Genomic DNA, 22,313 nt, shown 5'->3' with positions numbered 1-22,313 from the left:
AACGAGGAGGACCCGCGGGGGGCCGGCCCGGGCGGCGGCACCGGGAGCTGCAGCGAAGGCGAGCGCCCGGGCACAGTGCGGGCAGCCACTGTTGCCAGCCCCGCCGCGGGGGGCCGCTGCCGGCCCAGCCCGGGCGCTCGGGGCGGGGCCGGAGGGGGCAGTGGCCGAGGGCCGGTCCCATGGGACGGCGTGCCCCGCCCCCCCGCCTGCACGCCCCGCCCCCCGCCTGCACGCCCCGCCCCCCGCCTGCACGCCCCGCCCCCCGCCTGCACGCCCCGCCCCCGCCAGTCCGGCGCGCACAGGGCGTCCCTGCCCGCGCCCACCGGCTTGGCCCGCCCTCTCCCTCACGCACCGGCTTGGCCCTGCCTCCGCCTCACCCCCTGGCTTGGCCTGTCCACGCCCCCGCCCGCGCCCCCGCCCCCGCCCCCGCCCGAGCCCACCTGCTTAGCCCCGCTCGTGTCATCTACCCCGCTTGGCCCCGCCCCCTCCTCGCCCACCTGTTTGGCCCCGCCCCTATCTGCGTCTACCCCGCTTGGCCCCGCCCCTCCCCGCCTACCTGCTTGGCCCCGCCTGCACCCACCTGCTTAGCCCCGCCCCGTCTGCATCTCCCCTGCTTGCCCCTGCCCTGCCGTCACCCACCTGCTTGGCCCCCACTTCTGATGGCCGCCTGCTCTGCCTGGCCCGGAGGAGGACCCCAGCTGCTCCAGGGAAGAAGGGGTAAGGCCTGGCCGATCCCATGACAGAGAACTGCGCAGCCCGGGCAGGAGGGGCGGGGTAGGGTGCCGGCATCTACTTTCCCCCGCTCTGAGCCACTCCGGAGTTGGGGGTGGGTGGGAGGAAAGGGATGTCCTGGGTGAGGGTGTGCTGGCCCCGCGATCACTGTGAGCGCCCCCAGGTGCCCAGGCGCGCGAGCTGCGGGCGGGGAATACGCTCGGGTCGCTTCCCACCGGGGCCCTTGGACCGGGAGGGTGAGATGGAACCACCACTGTCAGGTACCCCCCAGTGGGAGCTGTGCGGGTGGGGAGCCGGCAGGGCTGCTGGGGGTGGGGGCGGCACAGCCGGGGTCTGGACCTGGTTTGACTGCCGGGCATAGTGGGCGGGGCCGCCTAGGCAGGTAAAGGGAGAGGCGCTTGCGGCCACCCTAGGGACTTGGAGAATGGGCGCCTTGTCCTCCCCACCGTCGGGACAGCGCTGCCGCTGCGCCCCTTGGATTCCCCTGGGTGGGGGTGGGTTGGTCACATCGGAAGATTTTCACAGGTCTCTGCACTGCCTCCCGCCCGCTACTGGCATTTGGGTCTCAGCACATCTCAGGCTTGGCGGGGTGGTGGGGGGCAGCCAGCAGAAAAGACCGGCTTTTTTCAGGATATTGCACACAGCCCCGAGGCAGGGACTGAAGGTGGAGCTCAGCGGTGACTCTCCGCCCCGCCAGGAGACCCATAACTCATGCGACACTTCCAGGTCGTCGCTGAGCACCCTGGGCCAATTTGATGTATCTACCACACCCCTGCCGAAAGTCTGCTCTTTTATCGTGGACGGAGTCCAGCCCAGGCCCTTGACGCCTGACTCCCCACCCTAGTGTGGTGCCCACACAGGAGTGCACAGTCTGTATTTGCAGCAAGAGTGGATGGAGTGGGTCCCAGCTTGTGCTGGGCACTGTGATAACACAAGGGAGGCCGAGGAGAGGGTACCTTCCTGGGAAGCACATCAGTGAAGGTACAAAAGGGCAGCAGGCCAGAAGATGGGAGCAGTTAGTCAGCTCTGCAGGGCACACAGCACGCATTCAGCAATTACTTTCCGGGTGAACGTACACACACCTGCATGGAGTCTCTGCCTTCCCCTCCCACCTCAGCAGGAGGAAGGTGAGCTTTGAATGAGCAGCGTTTGGACAACTGGACAGTCATAAAGAAAGAAAAAGGATACCTTGGGTCCATCTCACCACACACGAGAATAAATCTCAAATGAATCAGAGGCTTAAGTGTAAAGGGTGAGATGAAGCCATGCAAATTCTACAAGAATGTACAGGTCAATTCCTCAAGAACCTGTGAATTGGGAAAACATTTCCAACTATGACTTGAAATCCAAAAGCAATAGATAAAATAAGAAAAATTAAAATAGAAGCACCATTAGCAAAGTAAAGGAGACAAATGACCAAATGGGAAAAGTATTTGCAGTTTCGATCACAAAGGATTAATATCACTGATACATAAAGAACATCCAAAACTGAGGTGAGGAACCTGCCAGACAGTCCTATGGAAAAGAGAGCAGAAGACATGAGCAGTTCATAGGAAATGGGGTTCATGACCTTTGCACTTATGAAAAAATGTTCAACCTCATTTATAACAAGAAAAATGCAAATTAAAAGTACACTCTGATACCACTGCTTGCTTATCAGATTGGCAAAAATCCAGACCTTTGATGGCAACTCTGTGGGAGAGGCAGCAGGCACAGGTGCACTCCTCATCACCGGTAGAAAAGAGACCTAGTGATATTACTAAATGTATCATTTGACACAGAAACCCCACTTCTGGGAAATAACCCAAAGATATATAGGAAAAATAGAAAAGTACATATACATAATGATAGTCAATGCAGCGTTTTTTATATTAGCAAAAGTCTAGAGACAATCACAATGTCCTTCAATTGCTTCAGCTGTGCTGTGGTACAGTCACACGATGGAGTGCGGTGATCAATATGATCACTAATACTCAAAGAACCAAAGGATCCCAAAGAACTCTGTGTGTGTGTGTGTGTGTGTGTGTATCAAAGAATGATGCTGAATTCCTTTGGAACCAAGATTTTCAGTATAAAAGATATAGATTTAAAAAATCAAAGAAGTACAAACCAGTCCTTAAATTGAATGGACTATATTAGCATAGACTCCTCAGCTATTTTATCTTAGGAAAAGGTATATCCTACTACTGTTAATTGTCAAGTTTGAGAAGGGGCTGATCAACAATGGGACAATTTGAGCATCAAAAAGAGTCATGGATTAAAACACATCAAATAGCCGAAAAGCCCATGCATTCATAATAATACTGAAAAATCCTATTTGGTCTTCTGCAGGTTGCTTTGCTCATTATTCTGAAGACGAGTGAAAAGGCAAGGCAGTCAAGTAGGTCAAGCCTCCATATTTTAAAAATTCTAGGCGGGAAGCAGTGGCTCGCATCTGTAATCCCAGCACTTTGGGAGGCCAAGGCAGGCTGATCGCTTGAGGTCAGGAGTTTGAGACCAGCCTGGTCAACATGGTGAAACCCTATCTCTACTGAAAATACAAAATTAGCCGGGTGTGGTGGCACATGCCTGTAATCCCAGCTACTCGGGAGGCTGAGGCAGGAGAATCACTTGGACCCGGGAGGCAGAAGCTGCAGTGAGCTGAGATCGCACCACTGCACTCCAGCCTGGGTGACAAGAGTGGAACTCCACCTAAAAAAAAAAAAATTCTAATAACTCACTAGGAAGGCTTCTTGGAGGCCCTCAGGGCTGTCTCCTGGGCCCTGAGCTGTGCCACAGCCTGCTGCTCTGGGGGTATGGGGTCCCATTGGCTTGGGGACACTGAGGCAGGAGAGAGGCTGGACAAGGGATTGGCTTCAAGCTCCCTGCAAGCTCCAAGGAGCTGAAGGGGGATGGATGGGGAACTGAGAGGAGGGAGTAAGGCCAGGTGCGCAGGTGAGGTAAGGTGGGGCTGGTCTGGGCTGGGTGTGGGCTCAGGTGAGGCCAAGGGCTGAGGGTGGGGGAGTAAGGGTGGATGGCCTGGTAGGACAGGCAATACAAGTAGGGCCTGACCGAGCCCAGTGGCCACTCTCTGTGTGAGCAAGGAGGTGAGGAGGGCCCCCATCAACTGAGGGAGCAGGACTGCAGGGTCCCAGCCTCCCAGCTGCCACCTGCTGTCTCCAGGACACACCCTCCACTGAGGAAAGCCCCTCCTCTATCATTCCGGTAGGTGCACATGTCCAGCCCTGGCTGTCCAGGATGCAAAGGCTGACAGACCTATCAGCCGGCATGAACAGGGAGGCAACCCTCTCCCAGCCTCTCAGGCCCTCAGGCTGTCCCAGAGCCTCAGAACCTTCTAGAAACACGGCACTCAATCTACCTCACACCAACCTTCCAGGGCTGTTTGCCGACATCCCTCAACTCACCAGGTTCACCTCATGTTCCTCCGGCACGGTCAGAGGCCCACAGTGGGAGGAGCCTCAGAGGTCACCAAGAATGCATGAGGAATGGGGAAGCTGAGGCTGACCAAGGGAAGGGTGTGTGGCTGCTGTGAGATCAGCATCTGTGGGCCAGGGCTGGGCTGCTAGAACAGCCAGGCCACCAGAGGCTTCCTGGCCAACATCCTCCTTCAGGTCATCTTCCTACCTATTCATTCATTCAGTCATTCGTTCGTTCCCCCAGATCCTGGCAGAGCACCGGCTGAGTGCCAGGCACTGTTCTAGGCGCAGGTCACAGAGCTGTGTGCAAGACCACCAGGTAGTGGTGAGACAAAAAAAATGAAGGGGGCACAGGGTGGGGGTGCAGACTGTGGAGGGTGGTCAGCAAGGGTCCCAGGGGCGTCTCCACAGAGACCCTGGAGCAGGCCCTTCGGCAAATCTGGGAGGTATTTGCTGTTGGAGGACTCTGCATGCAGTAGGCACTCAATGCAGAATGGATGGGAGGGTAGGAGATGGGGTAGGGTGGCTGGACAGAGCCACCACCCTGTATTCCTCAAGCTGACGTGTCTCTCCAGAGGATCCTTCTAGCTGGCAAATGTCTCCTATGGATATGATGCCCCACATCTGTAAGGCATCGCCCCATTTAAGGCTTGTTGTTCTTTTTTAGATTCAGAGGGTATGTTACATAGGTATATTGCATGATGCCGAGGTTTGGGGTATGGATGATCCCATCACCCAGATAGTGACAATAGTAGCCAATAGTTTTTCAACCCTTGCTCCCCCACCATCTACTAGTCCCCAGTGTCTATTATTGTCATCTGTATGTCCATGAGCACCCGTCGTTTAGTTTCCACTTTCCCACTTATAAGTAAGAACATGTGGTATTTGGTTTTCTGTTCCTGAGTTAATTTGCTTAGGATAATGGTGTCCAGCTGGACCCATGTTGCTGCAAATGACATGGTTTTATTCTTTTTTATGGCTGCATAGTATTCCATGGTGTGTATATACCACATTTTCTTTACCCAGTCTACCACTGATGGGCACCTTGGGTTAATTCCAGGTCTTTGCTATTGTGAATAGTGCTGCAATGAACATGGAAGTACAGGTGTCTTTTTGGTAGAATGATTTTTCTTTTGTGTATGTATCCAGTAATTAATGGAATTGCTGGGTCAAATGGAACTTCTGTTTTGAGTTCTTTGGGATATCTCCAAACTGCTTTCCACAGTGGCTGGACTAATTTACATTCCCACCCACAGTGCATAAGCGTTCCCTGTTCTGCTCACTCTTGCCAGCATGTATTGTTTTTTGATATTTTAACAAAGGCCACTCTGACTGGTGTGAGATGGTATCTCACTATGGTTTTGATTTGCATTTCTCTAATGATTAGTGATGTTGAGATCTTTTTTATATGTTTGTTGGCCTCATGGATGTCTTCCTTTGAGAAGCATCTGTTCATCTCCTTTGAGCAATTTTTATGGGGTTATTTATTTTTTTCTTGTTGAATCATTTGAGTTCCTTATAGATTCTGGATATTAGACCTTTGTCAGATGCATAGATGCAAATATTTTCTCCCATTCTGTAGGTTGTCTGTTTACTCTGTTGATAGTTTCTTTTGCTGTGCAGAAGCTCTTTAACTTAATTAGGTCCCACTTGTCAACTTATATTTTTGTGGCAATGGCTTTTGAGAAATTAATCATAAATTCTTTCCCAGTGCTGATGTCCAGAATGGTATTTCTGATGTTTTCTCTTAGTAGTCTTATAGTTTGAGATCTTGCATTTAAACCTTTAATCCATCTTGTGTCACTTGTGTATATGGTGAAAATTAGGGGTCCAGTTTCATTCTTCCGCATATGGCAAGCCAGCTCTCAGCACCATTTATTGAATATGGAGTCTTTTCCCCATTTCCTATTTTTGTTGACTTTGTTGAAGATCAGATTACTGTAGGTGTGTGGCTTTATTTCTGGGCTCTCTATTCTGTTCCATTGGTCTATGTGTCTATTTTTGTACCAGTGCTATGCTGGTTTGGTTATAGTAGCCTTGAACATTAGTTTGAAGTCAGGTAATGTGATGCTTCTGGCTTTGTTCTTTTTGCTTAGGATTGCCTTGGCTATTCTGGCTCTTTTTTGGTTCCATATGAATTTTAGAGTAGTTTTTCTAATTCTGTGAAAAATGACGGTGGTGGTTTAATAGGAATAGCGCTTAATCTGTAGATTGCTTTGGACAATGTGACCATCTTAATGATGCTGATTCTTCCTATCCATGAGCATGGAATGTGTTTCCATTTGTGTCATCTATAATTTTTTTTTAAGACAGGGTCTCACTCTGTCACCCAGGCTGGAGTGCAGTGGCACAATCATGGTTCACTGCAGCCTCAACCTCCCAGGCTAAGGTGATCCTCCCACCTTAACCACCCCAGTAGCTAGGACTACAGGCATATGCCACCATGCCTGGCTAATTTTTGTATTTTTTTGTAGAGTTGGGGTTTTCACCATGTTGGCCAGGCTGGTCTCGAACTCCTGGATTCAAGTGATCCGCTCGCCTCAGCCTCCCAAAATGCTAGGATTACAGGTGTGAGCCACTGCATCCAGCCAATTTCTTTCAGGAGTGTTTCTTCTTGTGGAGATGCGTCATCTCCTGGGTTAGATGTATTTCTAGGTAATTTTTTTATGTGGTGAGAGTGGACATCCTTGTCTTATTCCTATTCTTAACGGGAATGCTTCCAGCTTTTGCCCATTCAACATGATGTTGACTATGGGTTTGTCATAGACGGCTCCTATTATTTTGAGGTATGCTCCTTTGATGGCTAGTTTGTTGCAGGTTTTTATCATGAAGGGATGTTTGGATTTTATCAAAGGCTTTTTCTGAATCTACTGAGAGGACCATATGGTTTTTTGTTCTGTTTATGTGACAAACCACATTTATTGATTTGCATATGTTGAACCAACCTTGCATCCCAGGAATGAAGCCTACTTGATTGTGGTGAATTAATTTTTTGATGTGTTTCTGGATTCGGTTTGCTAGTATTTGTTGAGGATTTTTATATTTACGTTTATCGGCAAGCCCCTGTTCTTGATCCTAGCCCCACAGGCGGTTCCTGGTTCATCTTTGCCTCACCTATTCCCTAATTACCTGCCCCCGCATGCTCATAAAGACCGGTCAGCTCAGACCCGCCCCTACCAGCAGGTCTGGGAGGGGACCCCAGGGCAGTTGCCTGGGGGCTCTGTAAACAGCTTCCAACGCAGACCCGGTGCAGTGGGGCTGGGTCGGCCCCAGGAATCTGCATTTTAGTGTACTCCCCTCTCTCCTCTGCAGGAGACCCTGAGGGTCCCCAAGTTTGGGCACCACAGCAGGACAGAGCCAGAACTAGCCCAGGGTCCTTCAGTTCTGCCTTGACCTGGTCCTTCCTGATTGCAGGCTATGTTGGATGGTCACTCCACAGTGAGCACTGGCATTGACTGTGCTCCACACACTGCACAAGAGGGCTTGCCTTCGTGAATCCCACAGTGGTGCAGGACAGACACGCCTTCATAGAGAAAGGCACCCCCCACCCAGGAGCAGGTCCACATGCACACTGAAGCCAGGGCTCCCCACCAAGGCAATTTTCTCACCTGTGAAATCAGATGTAGGAGATGGGTGTGCCATGGCCTGTCCCCCAATTCACAGCTTGGGTGTACCCCACCTCCTCCTCTTCCAAGATGCCCAGCTGGGAACTGACCAGGGAAGACCGAGGCTGTATGTGTGTCTGCCCACACGTGTGCAAGTATGTGTAGGTGTGCATGTGTGAATGAGCCTTTTTGTCACCATGAAGGACCAGGGGATCCCCCATCCCTTCTCCTAAGAAAGGCAGCCTTAAAGCAGCAGGATCTGGCAGGCTGGAAAAGGTGCACCGAGGACAGAAAGCAGTGGGGCAGAGTAGAGAGGTGGGGAGCTACACCCTGTGGGCCCATGACTGGTGGCCGGGCCCTCCCTGCAAGTCACACACCCACACTCACTCCTCCCAGCCCAGGACCCAGGGTCTCGGCCCAGTGCCCAGGTGGGCGAGCGGGGTGCTTCCGTCTGTGTTCGCTTTGATCTGAGGTTAGGTCATCTGATGTCACTGCAGACTCTCTGAGCTGATCTCATTGGTTCTGGGGAAGCTCCCAGATTCCCACCTGGGCCCAGCCCATCTGGTGGAAATCACTTCCGGAGACTGCTCCTGGCGCAGCGTTGATTCTTGGAGCTGTCAGCATCGCATTGTGTGGGAGGTTGGCTTCAGCCAGCAGCACGGGCCCCTCCGCTGACCCTCCCGTCACTGGCCGCCAAGCTTCCCACCCCCCAGTGGGAGTGCTGGGGACCAGCCCCACAATCCAAAGGTCTGAGGCCTCCCCAGCCCTGGCAGGGCCCCTGCCCAGGGCAGCAGGCTGCCACCTCCACACATAGCCCTTCCCTGGGCCCAGGCAGGCCTGTCCAGGATGTGTGACAGGCCAGCCCCTCCCCTCCCTGGAGAGTGGTGGTGGCTGTCCTAGCCACTCCGAGAAGGAGGGCAAACGGGGAGTGGGCAGCCTGTCCCTACATCCTTCCAGGCCATGGTGGGCCACTCCTGACCAGGGCACTCATCCGTCTTGCAGATGCTGCCAGACTGGTACAATGGTGTGGGGGGCTCGCCCTCTGAAGCCCACCATGGGCCATCACAGGCCGGAGCCCAGAGCTGGCCCCGAGCTGAGAGTGGACTTGAGGTGGCAGCTGAGCAGGTCACCCAAAGGCTGGCAGGGTTTGGGCAATGGGGCCAGGAGCTGAATGGGTGATGAGTAGGGGAGGAGGAGGTGGGATGACTCAGCCAGCCTGCCAGGATTTATTGGACACCTACTGAATTCCCAGCCTTGCTGGGTTACGGCGTGGGGGAGGTCAGGGCAGCGGAAGGTGAGGCTCCTGGCCTCAAGGATGGTGACCTCTTCTGTGAGATACGCTGGCTGGGGAGAAACCACGAGAACTGCCTACGCTCTTGGGGTGCTCTGGCCAATCCCCCACGGCTACCTGCTGCCTGTTCCCCAGCGTGTGGGCATCCTGAGACCAGAGACTGACTCACCATCCTGGAGAGACTGGGCACTGTGGAGAAGTTAGTAAGTGGTGAGTGGGTGACTGGAGAGAGGAGTAAACAGGTGGGTGAAGTGATGGACAGACGGATAGAGAGATGGACAGATGGATGGATGGGTGGGTGGGTGGACAGATGGGCAGATTGATACATGGATACACAGATTGGTGGATGGATGGATGGATAGATGGACAGATGGACAGATGCACATGGACAGATGGATGAACAGACAGATGGATGCATGGATAGATTGGTGGGTGGATGGATGGATGGATGGATGGACAGACAGATGGACGGATAGAAGGATGAATCGACAGACAGACGGATGGATGGATGGATGGATGGACAGATGGATGGATGGAGGGATGGATTGCCATGGGTGCATGGGTGAATGACAGGTGGGCAGACCGGTGGAAGGCTGGATGGCTGAGTGGGTGGTGATGGGTGAGGAGGTGCATGTGTGCTGGTGGATGTGTGCATGAGTGGGTGGGTGAGTGAGTGGGTGGATAGACCAGCAGATGGGCTGCCCTTCGTCCAGTTATTTGCACAGATGGCAGCTTCTCCATGAATTATTCCTCGACCAGCCCGTTTAAAAATAAAATCTCGCAGCCGCTGGGCCTCCCCTGCTTTATTTTTCTCCATAGCCGTTTTAATCATTGATTGATTTTCCTTCTTTCTCACTTATCCCCTTGTTTGTTGTCTGTGTCTCCCCCTGACACAGTGCCTGGCACATAGAAGTTGCTCGATAAATCTCTCCCCAGGCTGGCTGTGGTGGTTCATGCCTGTAATCCAGTGCTTTGGGAGGCCGAGCTGGGAGGATTGCTCAAGTCCAAGTGTTTGAGACCAGTCTGGGCAGCATAGTGAGACCCCATCTCTACAAAAACAAGTAGATAAATGAATAGCAAAAATCTGTATCCAATGACTGCATGAACTGATGGGTGATCAGATGGTTGAGTTCATGGATGAGTGGCTGTGTGGTCCTTACCGATGGCTGTCATTTCCAGAACCTCAGAAATGACTTCTCTCCCCTGGATCAGCCAGGCTGTGGTCCTCCTGGCCCAATGCTCACACTTTGAAGCTCCAGCTGCACCTGCAGAGCCTGCCTCCCAGCACCTGCACACCACAGACACACACACACACAGTGTCCACACAGACACACACACGGTGCAGCTACACACACATGCACTCAAACAGTGTCCACACAGACACACACAACCACACACACGGTGCAGCTACACACACATGCACTCACACAGTTTCCACACGGACACACATGCAGTGTCCACACACACAGTGCACCTACACACACACACATACACTTTCACACACAGCATCCACACAGACACAGCGTACCTGCACATACACTCACACACACTCATACACAGCATTCTCAGACACAGCATCCACACACAGACACAGTGCAGCTATACACACATGCACTCACACAGTGTCCACACAGACACACACAGCCAGACACACAGTGTCCGCACACAGTGCACCTACACACACACACATACATTCTCACACACAGCATCCACACAAACACACACGGTGTACCTACACACATTCACACACACAGCATTTGCACAGACACACAGTGTCCACGCACACACACAGTGCAGCCACACACATGCAGTCATACAGTGTCCACACAGACGCACACACAGCCAAACACACAGTGTCCACACACACACATGCACTCACAGCGTCCACACAGACACACATGGTGCACCTACACACACACACACCGTCCACACAGACACATGGTACACCTACACAGCCTCCACACACACAGCCACACACAGTGTCTACAGACACTCACACACAGCATCCACACAGACACACACACTGCACCTACACAAACATGCACGCACACACTGCGTCCACACACACAGCCACACACAGTGTCTACATACACTCACACACAGCATCCACACAGATCCACATGGACACACACATTGCACCTACACACACATATACACTCACACACTGCGTCCACACACAGCCACACACAGTGTCTACATACACTCATATACAGTGTCACACAGACACACGCACAGGCAAACAGTGTCCACACATGCAGTGCAACTACACACACACACACACGTCCACACAGAAATGCCCACGGTGTCCACACTTAGGCGCACACACACACACACACCATGTGCCCACAGTGACACACACAGGCACACACTGGTCCTTGCTTCTCGCACTTACCCAGGCCCTGTCCAGGCCCCGGCCCCACTGGTCCTCAGGACGTTCCAGGCACACTGGCTCAGGCCTCACGCACCGTTCAGTGGAGAGAATTCTCATGATCCCCATTTCCAGGCAGGATCTGGAATCACTGAAAGTCCGACTGCAGGCTTGACCACTGGCCCAGTGCCTGCTCCACACACAGCACACTCACACAGGTGCACATGCCAGATGGACATGCCCTCATGGACAGTGCATGGAGCCCCCTACCCCAGCCACTGGGCCCGGGCAGCGCTCGGCCTCTCCACAGCTGGCGTCTGCTCTCGATGGTGGAGTTGGCCGGGCAGCCCTTGCGCACACTGAGAAGGGTACACCTTCCTTTGCAGATCTGCCATCTGACTGCCAAGCACCCTCTGCGGGGAGCGGGGTAGGGGGACATCTTCCTGCAGCTGTGGAAGCTCCAGGACAGGACAGCAGGGGAGAGGGCGTGGGCCTTGCCTCACGGCAGCGTTGCTATGGGCAGGTCATTTGGCCTCGCTGGCCCCTACGGCCTCTACCTCTGTTCACATCTTGTGATGGGGTCAAGGTTGCCCTCCCAGAGTAGAAGGACAGGCAAAAGGTGATGCTGCAAGGATGCTGCCAAGACAGCAGTGGCAAGCTGCAGGTGCTGCCCGGGCCAGGGAACTTAATGGAGTGGGGACGGACGTGCATCTCCACTGGTCCCCGGACTCCCGGTCTCCACTGCTGGGCACTCAGGATCTACCCAGAGGCCTTGGACACAGGCACCACTGGCAGAGCTTGCCATGGCCCTGCTGCCCCACGGCATGGCTTCGGGCCGCCCCTGAGGAGTCAGACCTGATGCCCCCACCATCAGCTTTCCTGTCTGAGGGGCTCCGGGCTGCTTCCCTCCCACCTGGGGCTAGTCTGTGTGTGGTTCAGAGGGAGACGCTGGGTTGGGGGGGCCCACCACACTGGCATGGGGACCCTGGGCCAGCAGGCCCTACTCTGGGTGGTGGTTTCTCTCCTCTAAGACAAAGAAGAAGTGGGTTGCAAATCTTTCTGTAAATAAAATGCCACATGGTACCCAAGGATGTGCCCGGGGTGGAGGCTGCCTGTGGTGCAGGTGGGGAGCCAGCCTGCAGCTCCTCCTCTCAGCGGAGGCCCGAGGACCCCGGTCAGGGACGGCTCACGCTCTCCTGGATGCTGGGGTCAGCTTCTGAGCCCGCGGGCCCAGCCTCACATGGCAGGGCTTGGCAGGAGAGAGCTGAGCCTCTGCAGTCAGCCAGGCGGGTTGCTGGGGATCCAAAGGGGATCTGCTGTCCCAGGGATAGAGGCCCCATGTGGGCAGGGGCTGGGCCCTGTTGGAGTCCTGCTCCAGAGCGTGACCTCTCCTCCAAAGGAAGTTCCAACGTAAAGCCTGCCTGGGGCCAACTGTAGCAAAGGAGACAGAGGCCACTGAAGGAAAGCCTCTGTAGAGGGCAGGCAGAGGCTGCTCTGTCGGCAGCTGGGATGTCCCTCATGACAGCAGGCACGGACGCAGGTGAGCGCCTGGGCACCTCCTCCCCTGGCAGCAGTGCCCGTGGCTAGAGTGGGCAGACAGTGGAGCCCCGGCCTAGTGTCTGCCCTTCCACCCAGGGCATGAGTGTGGGCCAGGAAGTTGCTCCTTGCAAAAATGCAGCCTCCCCTAGACACCTCCGTCTCTGCCTTGATGGCAGTGCTCACACAGACACGCCTGGACACTCACTCATAGATTCACTCATTCATTCATTGACTTCAGAACATGTGGTCTGTACCTGTGTGTTCTGGGCCCCAGGGAGGTGGCAGAGAATGCCCAGGCCATAGTCTCATGCAGGGGACACAGACAAGCAAAAAAGTAAATGAAAGACCTTTCAGAGGGTGAGGCATACTGAAAACTAACACCAGATCCCAGGGGAAGAGACCGAGGGAGGTACCCTGCGCTGATGTGGTCTAGGGTGAGGGGGTCTCTGAGGAAGGACTTGAGAGCTGAGATCTGAGTGGGAAGAGGGAGCCAGCAGAAGTTCCAAGGAAGAGTGCTCCTAGCAGAGCACCAGAAGCCAAGGCTCCAAGGCTTCTTTGGGTTTTATTGTCAGGGTAATAGGGAGCCATGGAAGGTTGTAGGCAGGGAGGAACATGACCTGGTACTGAACCAGGGATGGCTGGGGAAGAACTTCTGCAGTCTTTTGGGTGTCCAGGAGACGGAGGTGGAGAGCAGGACCAGGATAGAGGAAGGACTGTGCCCCCCAACACCATAGACTTAGAGGCACCTTCTTCACAGGGCAGCAGGATGGAGTGAGGGGAAATGCCAGATGATTATAAAACCATCAGATCTCATGAGAACTCACTCACTATCATGAGAACAGCATGGAGGAAACCACCCCCATGATCCGATTACCTCCACCTGGTCCTGCCTTCGACACATGGGGATTATGGTGATTACAATTTGAGGTGAGATTTGGATGGGGACACAGAGCCAAACCATATCAAGCACCCATGCCATCATCATCATCACCATCATCCTAACTATCACTGCCACCACCACCACCATCACCAACATCTTAACCATCCCCACCACTACATCACCCACACTGATATCACCATCACCATGACCACCGTTATCACCACCACAGTCACCACCACCATCTCCAACATTATCACATGATCAAAAACACCACCATCACCACCACCAGGATCATTATCACCCCCACCACCATCATGACCATCAGCACCACCATCGTACCACACCATCACCAACACCACCAGTACAATCATCACCATCATCATCTCCATCACCACCATCACCAGCATCAACGCCATCACCAACATCACCAACAACATCATCACCACCACCACAATCGTTAACACTATCATCATCACCGCCACAATAAACACCACCAACACACCACAACCACGATCATCACCACCACCATCGTCATACTCATTGTCATCATCACCCTCGTCATCACCACCACCATCACCACTGCCAAAATGTCCACCACCATCCTCACCACCACCTTCGTCAGCCACCAACATCATCATCACCACCACCTTTATCAGCACTAATACCATCAACAACACCACAGTCACTACCACCATCACCGTCACTATCATCGCCACCCTCATCAACAGTAATGCCATCACCACCCCCACTACCCGCATGCCCACCACCACCATCACCAGCACCACCAGCACCAGCACACTCATCAGTAACACCACCACCACCATCACCATCACCACCACCACCATCACCAGCACACTCATCAGTAACACCACCATCACCATCACCACCACCATCACCAGCACACTCATCAGTAACACCACCATCACCATCACCACCACCATCACCAGCACACTCATCAGTAACACCACCACCACCATCACCACCACCATCACCAGCACACTCATCAGTAACACCACCATCACCATCACCACCACCACCATCACACTCATCAGTAACACCATCACCATCACCACCACCACCATCACCAGCACACTCATCAGTAACACCACCATCACCATCACCACCACCACCATCACCAGCACACTCATCAGTAACACCACCACCACCATCACCACCACCATCACCAGCACACTCATCAGTAACACCACCACCACCATCACCACCACCATCACCAGCACACTCATCAGTAACACCACCACCACCATCACCACCACCATCACCACCACAACCACCACCATCACCACCACCATCACCAGCACACTCATCAGTAACACCACCATCACCATCACCACCACCATCAACACCACACTCATCAGTAACACCACCACCACCATCACCACCACACTCATCAGTAACACCACCACCACCATCACCACCACCACCATCACCAGCACACTCATCAGTAACACCACCATCACCATCACCACCACCACCATCACCAGCACACTCATCAGTAACACCACCATCACCACAACCACCACCATCACCAGCACACTCATCAGTAACACCATCACCATCACCACCACCACCATCACCAGCACACTCATCAGTAACACCACCACCACCATCACCAGCACACTCATCAGTAACACCACCATCACCAGCACACTCAGTAACACCACCATCACCATCACCACCACCACCATCACCAGCACACTCATCAGTAACACCACCATCAGCATCACCACCACCACCATCACCAGCACACTCACCAGTAACACCACCATCACCATCACCACCATCACCATCACCAGCACACTCATCAGTAACACCACCATCACCATCACCACCACCACCATCACCAGCACACTCATCAGTAACACCACCACCACCATCACCACCACCATCACCAGCACACTCATCAGTAACACCACCACCACCATCACCACCACCATCACCAGCACACTCATCAGTAACACCACCATCACCAGCACACTCATCAGTAACACCACCATCACCATCACCACCACCACCATCACCAGCACACTCATCAGTAACACCATCACCATCACCACCACCACCATCACCATCACCACCACCACCATCACCAGCACACTCATCAGTAACACCACCATCACCATCACCACCACCATCACCACCACAACCACCACCATCACCAGCACACTCATCAGTAACACCACCACCACCATCACCACCACCACCATCACCAGCACACTCATCAGTAACACCACCATCACCAGCACACTCATCAGTAACACCACCATCACCACAACCACCACCATCACCAGCACACTCATCAGTAACACCATCACCATCACCACCACCACCATCACCAGCACACTCATCAGTAACACCACCACCACCATCACCACCACCATCACCACCACAACCACCACCATCACCAGCACACTCATCAGTAACACCACCACCACCATCACCACCACCACCATCACCAGCACACTCATCAGTAACACCACCATCACCAGCACACTCATCAGTAACACCACCATCACCACAACCACCACCATCACCAGCACACTCATCAGTAACACCACCACCACCATCACCACCACCACCATCACCAGCACACTCATCAGTAACACCACCATCACCAGCACACTCATCAGTAACACCACCATCACCACAACCACCACCATCACCAGCACACTCATCAGTAACACCATCACCATCACCACCACCACCATCACCAGCACACTCATCAGTAACACCACCACCACCATCACCACCACCATCACCAGCACACTCATCAGTAACACCACCATCACCAGCACACTCATCAGTAACACCACCATCACCATCACCACCACCACCATCACCATCACCACCACCACCATCACCAGCACACTCATCAGTAACACCACCACCACCATCACCACCACCATCACCAGCACACTCATCAGTAACACCACCATCACCAGCACACTCATCAGTAACACCACCATCACCATCACCACCACCACCATCACCATCACCACCACCACCATCACCAGCACACTCATCAGTAACACCACCACCACCATCACCACCACCATCACCAGCACACTCATCAGTAACACCATCACCATCACCACCACCACCATCACCAGCACACTCATCAGTAACACCACCACCACCATCACCACCACCATCACCACCACAACCACCACCATCACCAGCACACTCATCAGTAACACCACCACCACCATCACCACCACCACCATCACCAGCACACTCATCAGTAACACCACCATCACCAGCACACTCATCAGTAACACCACCATCACCACAACCACCACCATCACCAGCACACTCATCAGTAACACCATCACCATCACCACCACCACCATCACCAGCACACTCATCAGTAACACCACCACCACCATCACCACCACCACCATCACCAGCACACTCATCAGTAACACCACCATCACCAGCACACTCATCAGTAACACCACCATCACCATCACCACCACCACCATCACCAGCACACTCATCAGTAACACCATCACCATCACCACCACCACCATCACCATCACCACCACCACCATCACCAGCACACTCATCAGTAACACCACCACCACCATCACCACCACCATCACCAGCACACTCATCAGTAACACCACCATCACCAGCACACTCATCAGTAACACCACCATCACCATCACCACCACCACCATCACCAGCACACTCATCAGTAACACCATCACCATCACCACCACCACCATCACCAGCACACTCATCAGTAACACCACCACCACCATCACCACCACCATCACCAGCACACTCATCAGTAACACCACCACCACCATCACCACCACCATCACCAGCACACTCATCAGTAACACCACCATCACCAGCACACTCATCAGTAACACCACCATCACCATCACCACCACCACCATCACCAGCACACTCATCAGTAACACCATCACCATCACCACCACCACCATCACCATCACCACCACCACCATCACCAGCACACTCATCAGTAACACCACCATCACCATCACCACCACCATCACCAGCACACTCATCAGTAACACCACCATCACCATCACCACCACCACCATCACAGCCACAATCACCACCACCATCACCACCACCATCACAATCACCGCCACCATCATCACAAACACCCCCATCAGCACTGTCCCCACGATCATTGTCACCACCACCATCATCACCACCACCACCATCACCTTCACCCGTTGCCACCACTGCCTCAGACTCTGCCCGTGGTCCTTTAGCGCCCTCTGGTGGCTGACAGGACAGACTAGAGAGGCCACTAGGGTCCCAGAGAGCAAGTCCCAGATACTGTCCCCCGCCATTCCTGGAGTTTATGGTTTGAGGGGCCCCGAACAGAGGGTCCTTGGAGTCTCTTTTGGGAAGGGGCACACAGAGGTATCCCCCAGGCTCTGTTCTCCTCATGTGTTACCTGCAACCTCCCAGAAGCCAGGCTATTAGAGTCCCTGTTTGACACTCCAAGGTACTGAGGCTCAGAGTGGCTAAGTAGCTCAACAGCTATGCAGGATCCAATCCCAGGACTGCAGGACTCCAGAGGCACACTCTGTCCCACTGGCACCCTGTCCTGACTCCGGATGCAGGGACAGTCCTCACAGAGCATCCCCGGTGCTGACCGGTGAATGGACGTCACTCACAGCTGGCCCACAGCTGTGCAGCCTTTCCAGCACAGATGAGACACCACGGGGGCCGATGCCCCATGGCCTCGCAGGGCCTCAGCAGGGAGGGGACAGTCCCTCTGGCTCCCTGTCCTCCACGGGACAGCTGGGCCCAGCACCCCGGCATGAGACATGTGCTCTTGAGGCAGCTCCTGTTCCTACTTACTGTGGAAACTGAGGTGAAAAGCCCTGTCCCATCACATTTCAGGGTGGATTTCAGCTGCATTCGGTCCCGGGCCACCCCGCCAGGCGGTGCCAAAGGAGGCAATGACAGCAATGTAAGTGGCCCAGAAGCCACGTCCACACAGGGTCTCCTCTCCCAGTCAAATCGGACATGGCCCCAGGGCCTTGGTGCCAATCACACCTGAGGAAGGCCAGCCCTTGGTGTCTGGGTGGCTTTGGTGACAGCAGGCCTGTGGGCTCAGCCGTGCAGAGCAGGTGAGGTGGTGCCCTGTGTTGGTTCACGGCCAGCTCCCTGGGGCCGGCATTGGCTGCCCAGGTGCCAGGAGTTGTGGGCGGGGAAGAGGAGGAGGAGAGGCTTGAGAGCTTGGCCCACAGGCACACCCTGCAAGGTAGGCAGACGGCTCCACCCGCGCCTTGGCCAGCAGCTGCGTGTCAGGGTGCTGGGGAGAAGGCAGGCAGGTAGGGACCCTCACACCGCTGCCAGCCCAGGTGGGGAGAAGGGGCAGGATTGTACCCCCTCCTCCCAGGCGGGAAGGGCAGGTGGGCACGAGAGGAGTGGGGACCAGGACAGTGCGGCTTTGGCCACACCCCTGCCTCTTGCCTCAGTTTCCTTATCTTTAACAGGGAGGATCCCCGCTTCCCTGGGCTGTGGAGGGCCGGCCCCACTGGGGTGAGGTGGGGCATTCTGGAAGGGGCTGCCCAGTGCTGGAAGAGGGTCTGGGCAGGAGGGTCAGCCCCACAGGCTCTGGATCTGAGACTTCAGGGACAGTGTCTGGCCAGCAGCCTGCAAAGGCACGTGTGGCTCAGAAGCCGAGGGCGAAGGGAGTGGGGCAGTGGGAGGGGTCTGGGGTCACCAGGTCACTACTGTGTCCTCTTGCCACCGCTTCCCTGAGCCATGTCCTCCACTGAAGCCCAGGGAGATGGGGCATCCTCATAGGGAGGACACAGGGACACACAGCTGACTTCACGCCTGCTGCACGCAGGGACCTTTCTGGCACCCTCCCCTTGTGACCGGCCGTTCCCCCAAATCTCACAAATGAGGCAGGCCCAGGGAGGCTGAGGGACCTGCCCAAAGTCACAAGGCCTGGTGGGGATGAGTGGGGCTGGGACCCCAGGGCCTGGCCATCCAGCTCTGCCCTGAGCTGGTCCTGGGGAGCCAGGGAAGCCACGTTTGGCTCTGGCTGTCTCTGGGATGGCTGTGGCCACGGGTGCCCTGCTACCCTGAGAGCCCCAGCGCCTTCACTGCCCGGGGGGCTGCCTCAGTTTTGCCTCTTGGGAGTTCTGGGGTGGGCTTCTGGCCAGGGGTCACGAAGGCCCCTGGCTGTCCCTGGCTCCCTGCCCCACCCTGGGACGCACAGGGAAGAGTGCAGAAGACCCGGGCACCTGCTCATGCAAATCCCAGCTGTTTGCATCGCCTCCCTCTGGGCCCATTTGCCTGGTGCCCAGCACCTGCCCAAATGCCTCCTCAGTCCCTGGGCTGGCCAGCGGGGGCGGGGTGCACGGAGCCTGGGCGTGGGGCAAGGGGTGGTTGTGGCCACCGGGAAGGTGAGGCTGCCCCACGCTGCTGCTCGGCTTCCCTGACCTCAGCTGCTGGGTGCCCAGCTCTGCCCCATCCTCGGGAAGAAGGAGGTGCTGCGAGCCCTGGGAAGGGCCAGAGCTTTGGTTGTGGCTGCTTCCGCCTCTGATGGCTGCTGGTCCTCCCGGGGGGCTTGCATAGAGTAGGGGAGGCACTGCTGAGCTCCAGGCTGAAGGGTGCTCCTGGGTGTCCTATCCCAGAACTTCCAAGAGGCAAAGCTGAGGCTCACTGGAAAGGAATTCAACGGCCAGGGAGCCCTGTAGGACCCCTCCCAAGGCCCAGGCCCCCCATTAGCTTCCCCACCAGGGACGAAGGGAAGAGAAGAAGGAGTCCCCCATCCATGGCCTAAGAGTCATGGGGAAGGTGAGGATAACAGTGTTGTCCAGCCCAGTCCTGTCCCCCAGGCTGAGGGTCATGGCCAAACCCCAACCCCCCTACACCCCGTGCTGGGGACACGCCTGGCCATGCATCCCCAGCTGCAGGGCACATGTCCACATGTAGCCAGGATTGACCCCAGCAGGTGGCCAGGTGTGGCAGGGCCTGGTGGGAGTGAAGAGCCAGCCTGAGGACCCCCGCCCAGAGTGAGGACCCCCGCCCAGGGTGAGGACCCCTTCCCAGGGTGAGGACTCCTGCCCAGGGCTGCAAGCACGCATCCCACCTCACTGCCTGTTCTGCGTTAAGTGGTGTCCTCCCAGATGGGGCGACCCTAATGGTTGGATACCGTCCACTGGGAACCTTAGAATGTGACCTCGTTTGGAAGTGGGGTCCTTGCAGATGGCACACCATGAAGATGAAGCCACACTGGGGTAGGGCGGGCCTGGGCAATCAATGATCGCAGAGGAGACAGACAGGCGAGGCAGACCATGCGCCAACCAAGGCGGAGGCTGGAGCCACGCGGCCACAGCCAGGAACACCTGGCGCCTCGGGAACCTGGAAGGGGTGGGAAGGACCTGTCCCAAGAGCTTCCAGAGGGAGCACAGCCCTGCCGATGCCTGGATTTGGGAAGTCTGGCCTCTAGAACTATGAGATCATCCATTTGTTGTTTTGAGCCCTGGAGAGTGTGGCCCTTTGTTTCGGCAGCCCTGGGACACAACAGCAATGCCAAGCCTTGTCCCAGCCTCCAGCCCCCACCTGGGGCCTAGCCACAGACACCAGCTCCCAACACAGAAAACCGCCAAGCGTCTCCACCAGCGCAGGAGGCCGTATTCAAATCCTGCCTCTCTGCGGTCCGCGGGCTGGTTCCTGCTCTGGAGGCAGAAGTGCGGGAGGATTTGCATCACCCCACAGGGATGGCTGAGGCCCACGTGGTGCTGAGGGCATCAGGGCGCCTCCACAGGCCTGGCAGGAGGAGGGGGCTGAGGCCTAAGGGTGGGTCCTGCCTGGGGCTGGCAGTCACCAGAAGTCGTGCCGGGGTTGACTTGGGCCTCGCAGGGGGGCCCTGGGCAGCCATGACAACCAGCCTGAGCTGGGCATCTTAAAACAATGGCAACTGATTCTGTCATGGTTCTGGAGGCCACCAGTGCTGAGTCCTAAGTCAAAGCGTTGGCAAGGCCAAGCCCTCGAGGGGGATTCTTCCTGCCTCTTCCAGCTTCGGGGCTCCAGGTGTCCCTTGGCTTGTGGCCACATCACCCAACCACTGCCTTCACCTCTCCCCTGTGTCTTAAAGGGTGTTTTTCCCTGCACGTCTGTCTCTACGTCCAAATGTCCCCTTTCTCTATCAGAACCTGGGAATCAGGGTTCCCCCTGCTCCAGCATGGCCTCATCTTTACTTACATCTTAATACATCTGCAAAGGGCCTGTTTCCAAAGGTCACATTCCCAGGTCCTGGGGTTTGGGACTTGGACATACCTGTTTGGGGATGCAGTAACTGTGCTGACTCCAGAGGCCTAATGGGGAGGGCCTTGGCTTTAGCCTCTGCCCCAAAGCCAGCCCCAGGGGTCCCGGGACACACTACCTCTCATCTCTGAAGGTCCCCCCAACTCCTGTATCCCCTCCTGGGGTCACAGGTGGGCCCCTCTCTAGG

At 55.4% G+C, this 22,313-nt stretch overlaps 1 long non-coding RNA gene across 1 annotated transcript; it reads right to left on the bottom strand.

Moving 5' to 3' along the window:
- Nucleotides 1-9,831: 9,831 nt before the first annotated feature.
- On the bottom strand, nt 9,832-22,301 carry LOC129048951 (uncharacterized). Its single transcript, XR_008511660.1, has 4 exons — nt 22,139-22,301; nt 11,437-11,563; nt 10,205-10,332; nt 9,832-10,093 (listed from the first exon to the last, which is right to left on the bottom strand). It is a non-coding gene; the product is annotated as an uncharacterized LOC129048951 (long non-coding RNA).
- Between the last annotated feature and the right edge of the window lie 12 nt (nt 22,302-22,313).

The sequence above is a fragment of the Pongo abelii genome, chromosome 9, assembly GCF_028885655.2.
Source record: "Pongo abelii isolate AG06213 chromosome 9, NHGRI_mPonAbe1-v2.0_pri, whole genome shotgun sequence".
NCBI lineage: Eukaryota > Metazoa > Chordata > Mammalia > Primates > Hominidae > Pongo > Pongo abelii.
This window is presented reverse-complemented; position numbering and strand designations above follow the sequence as displayed.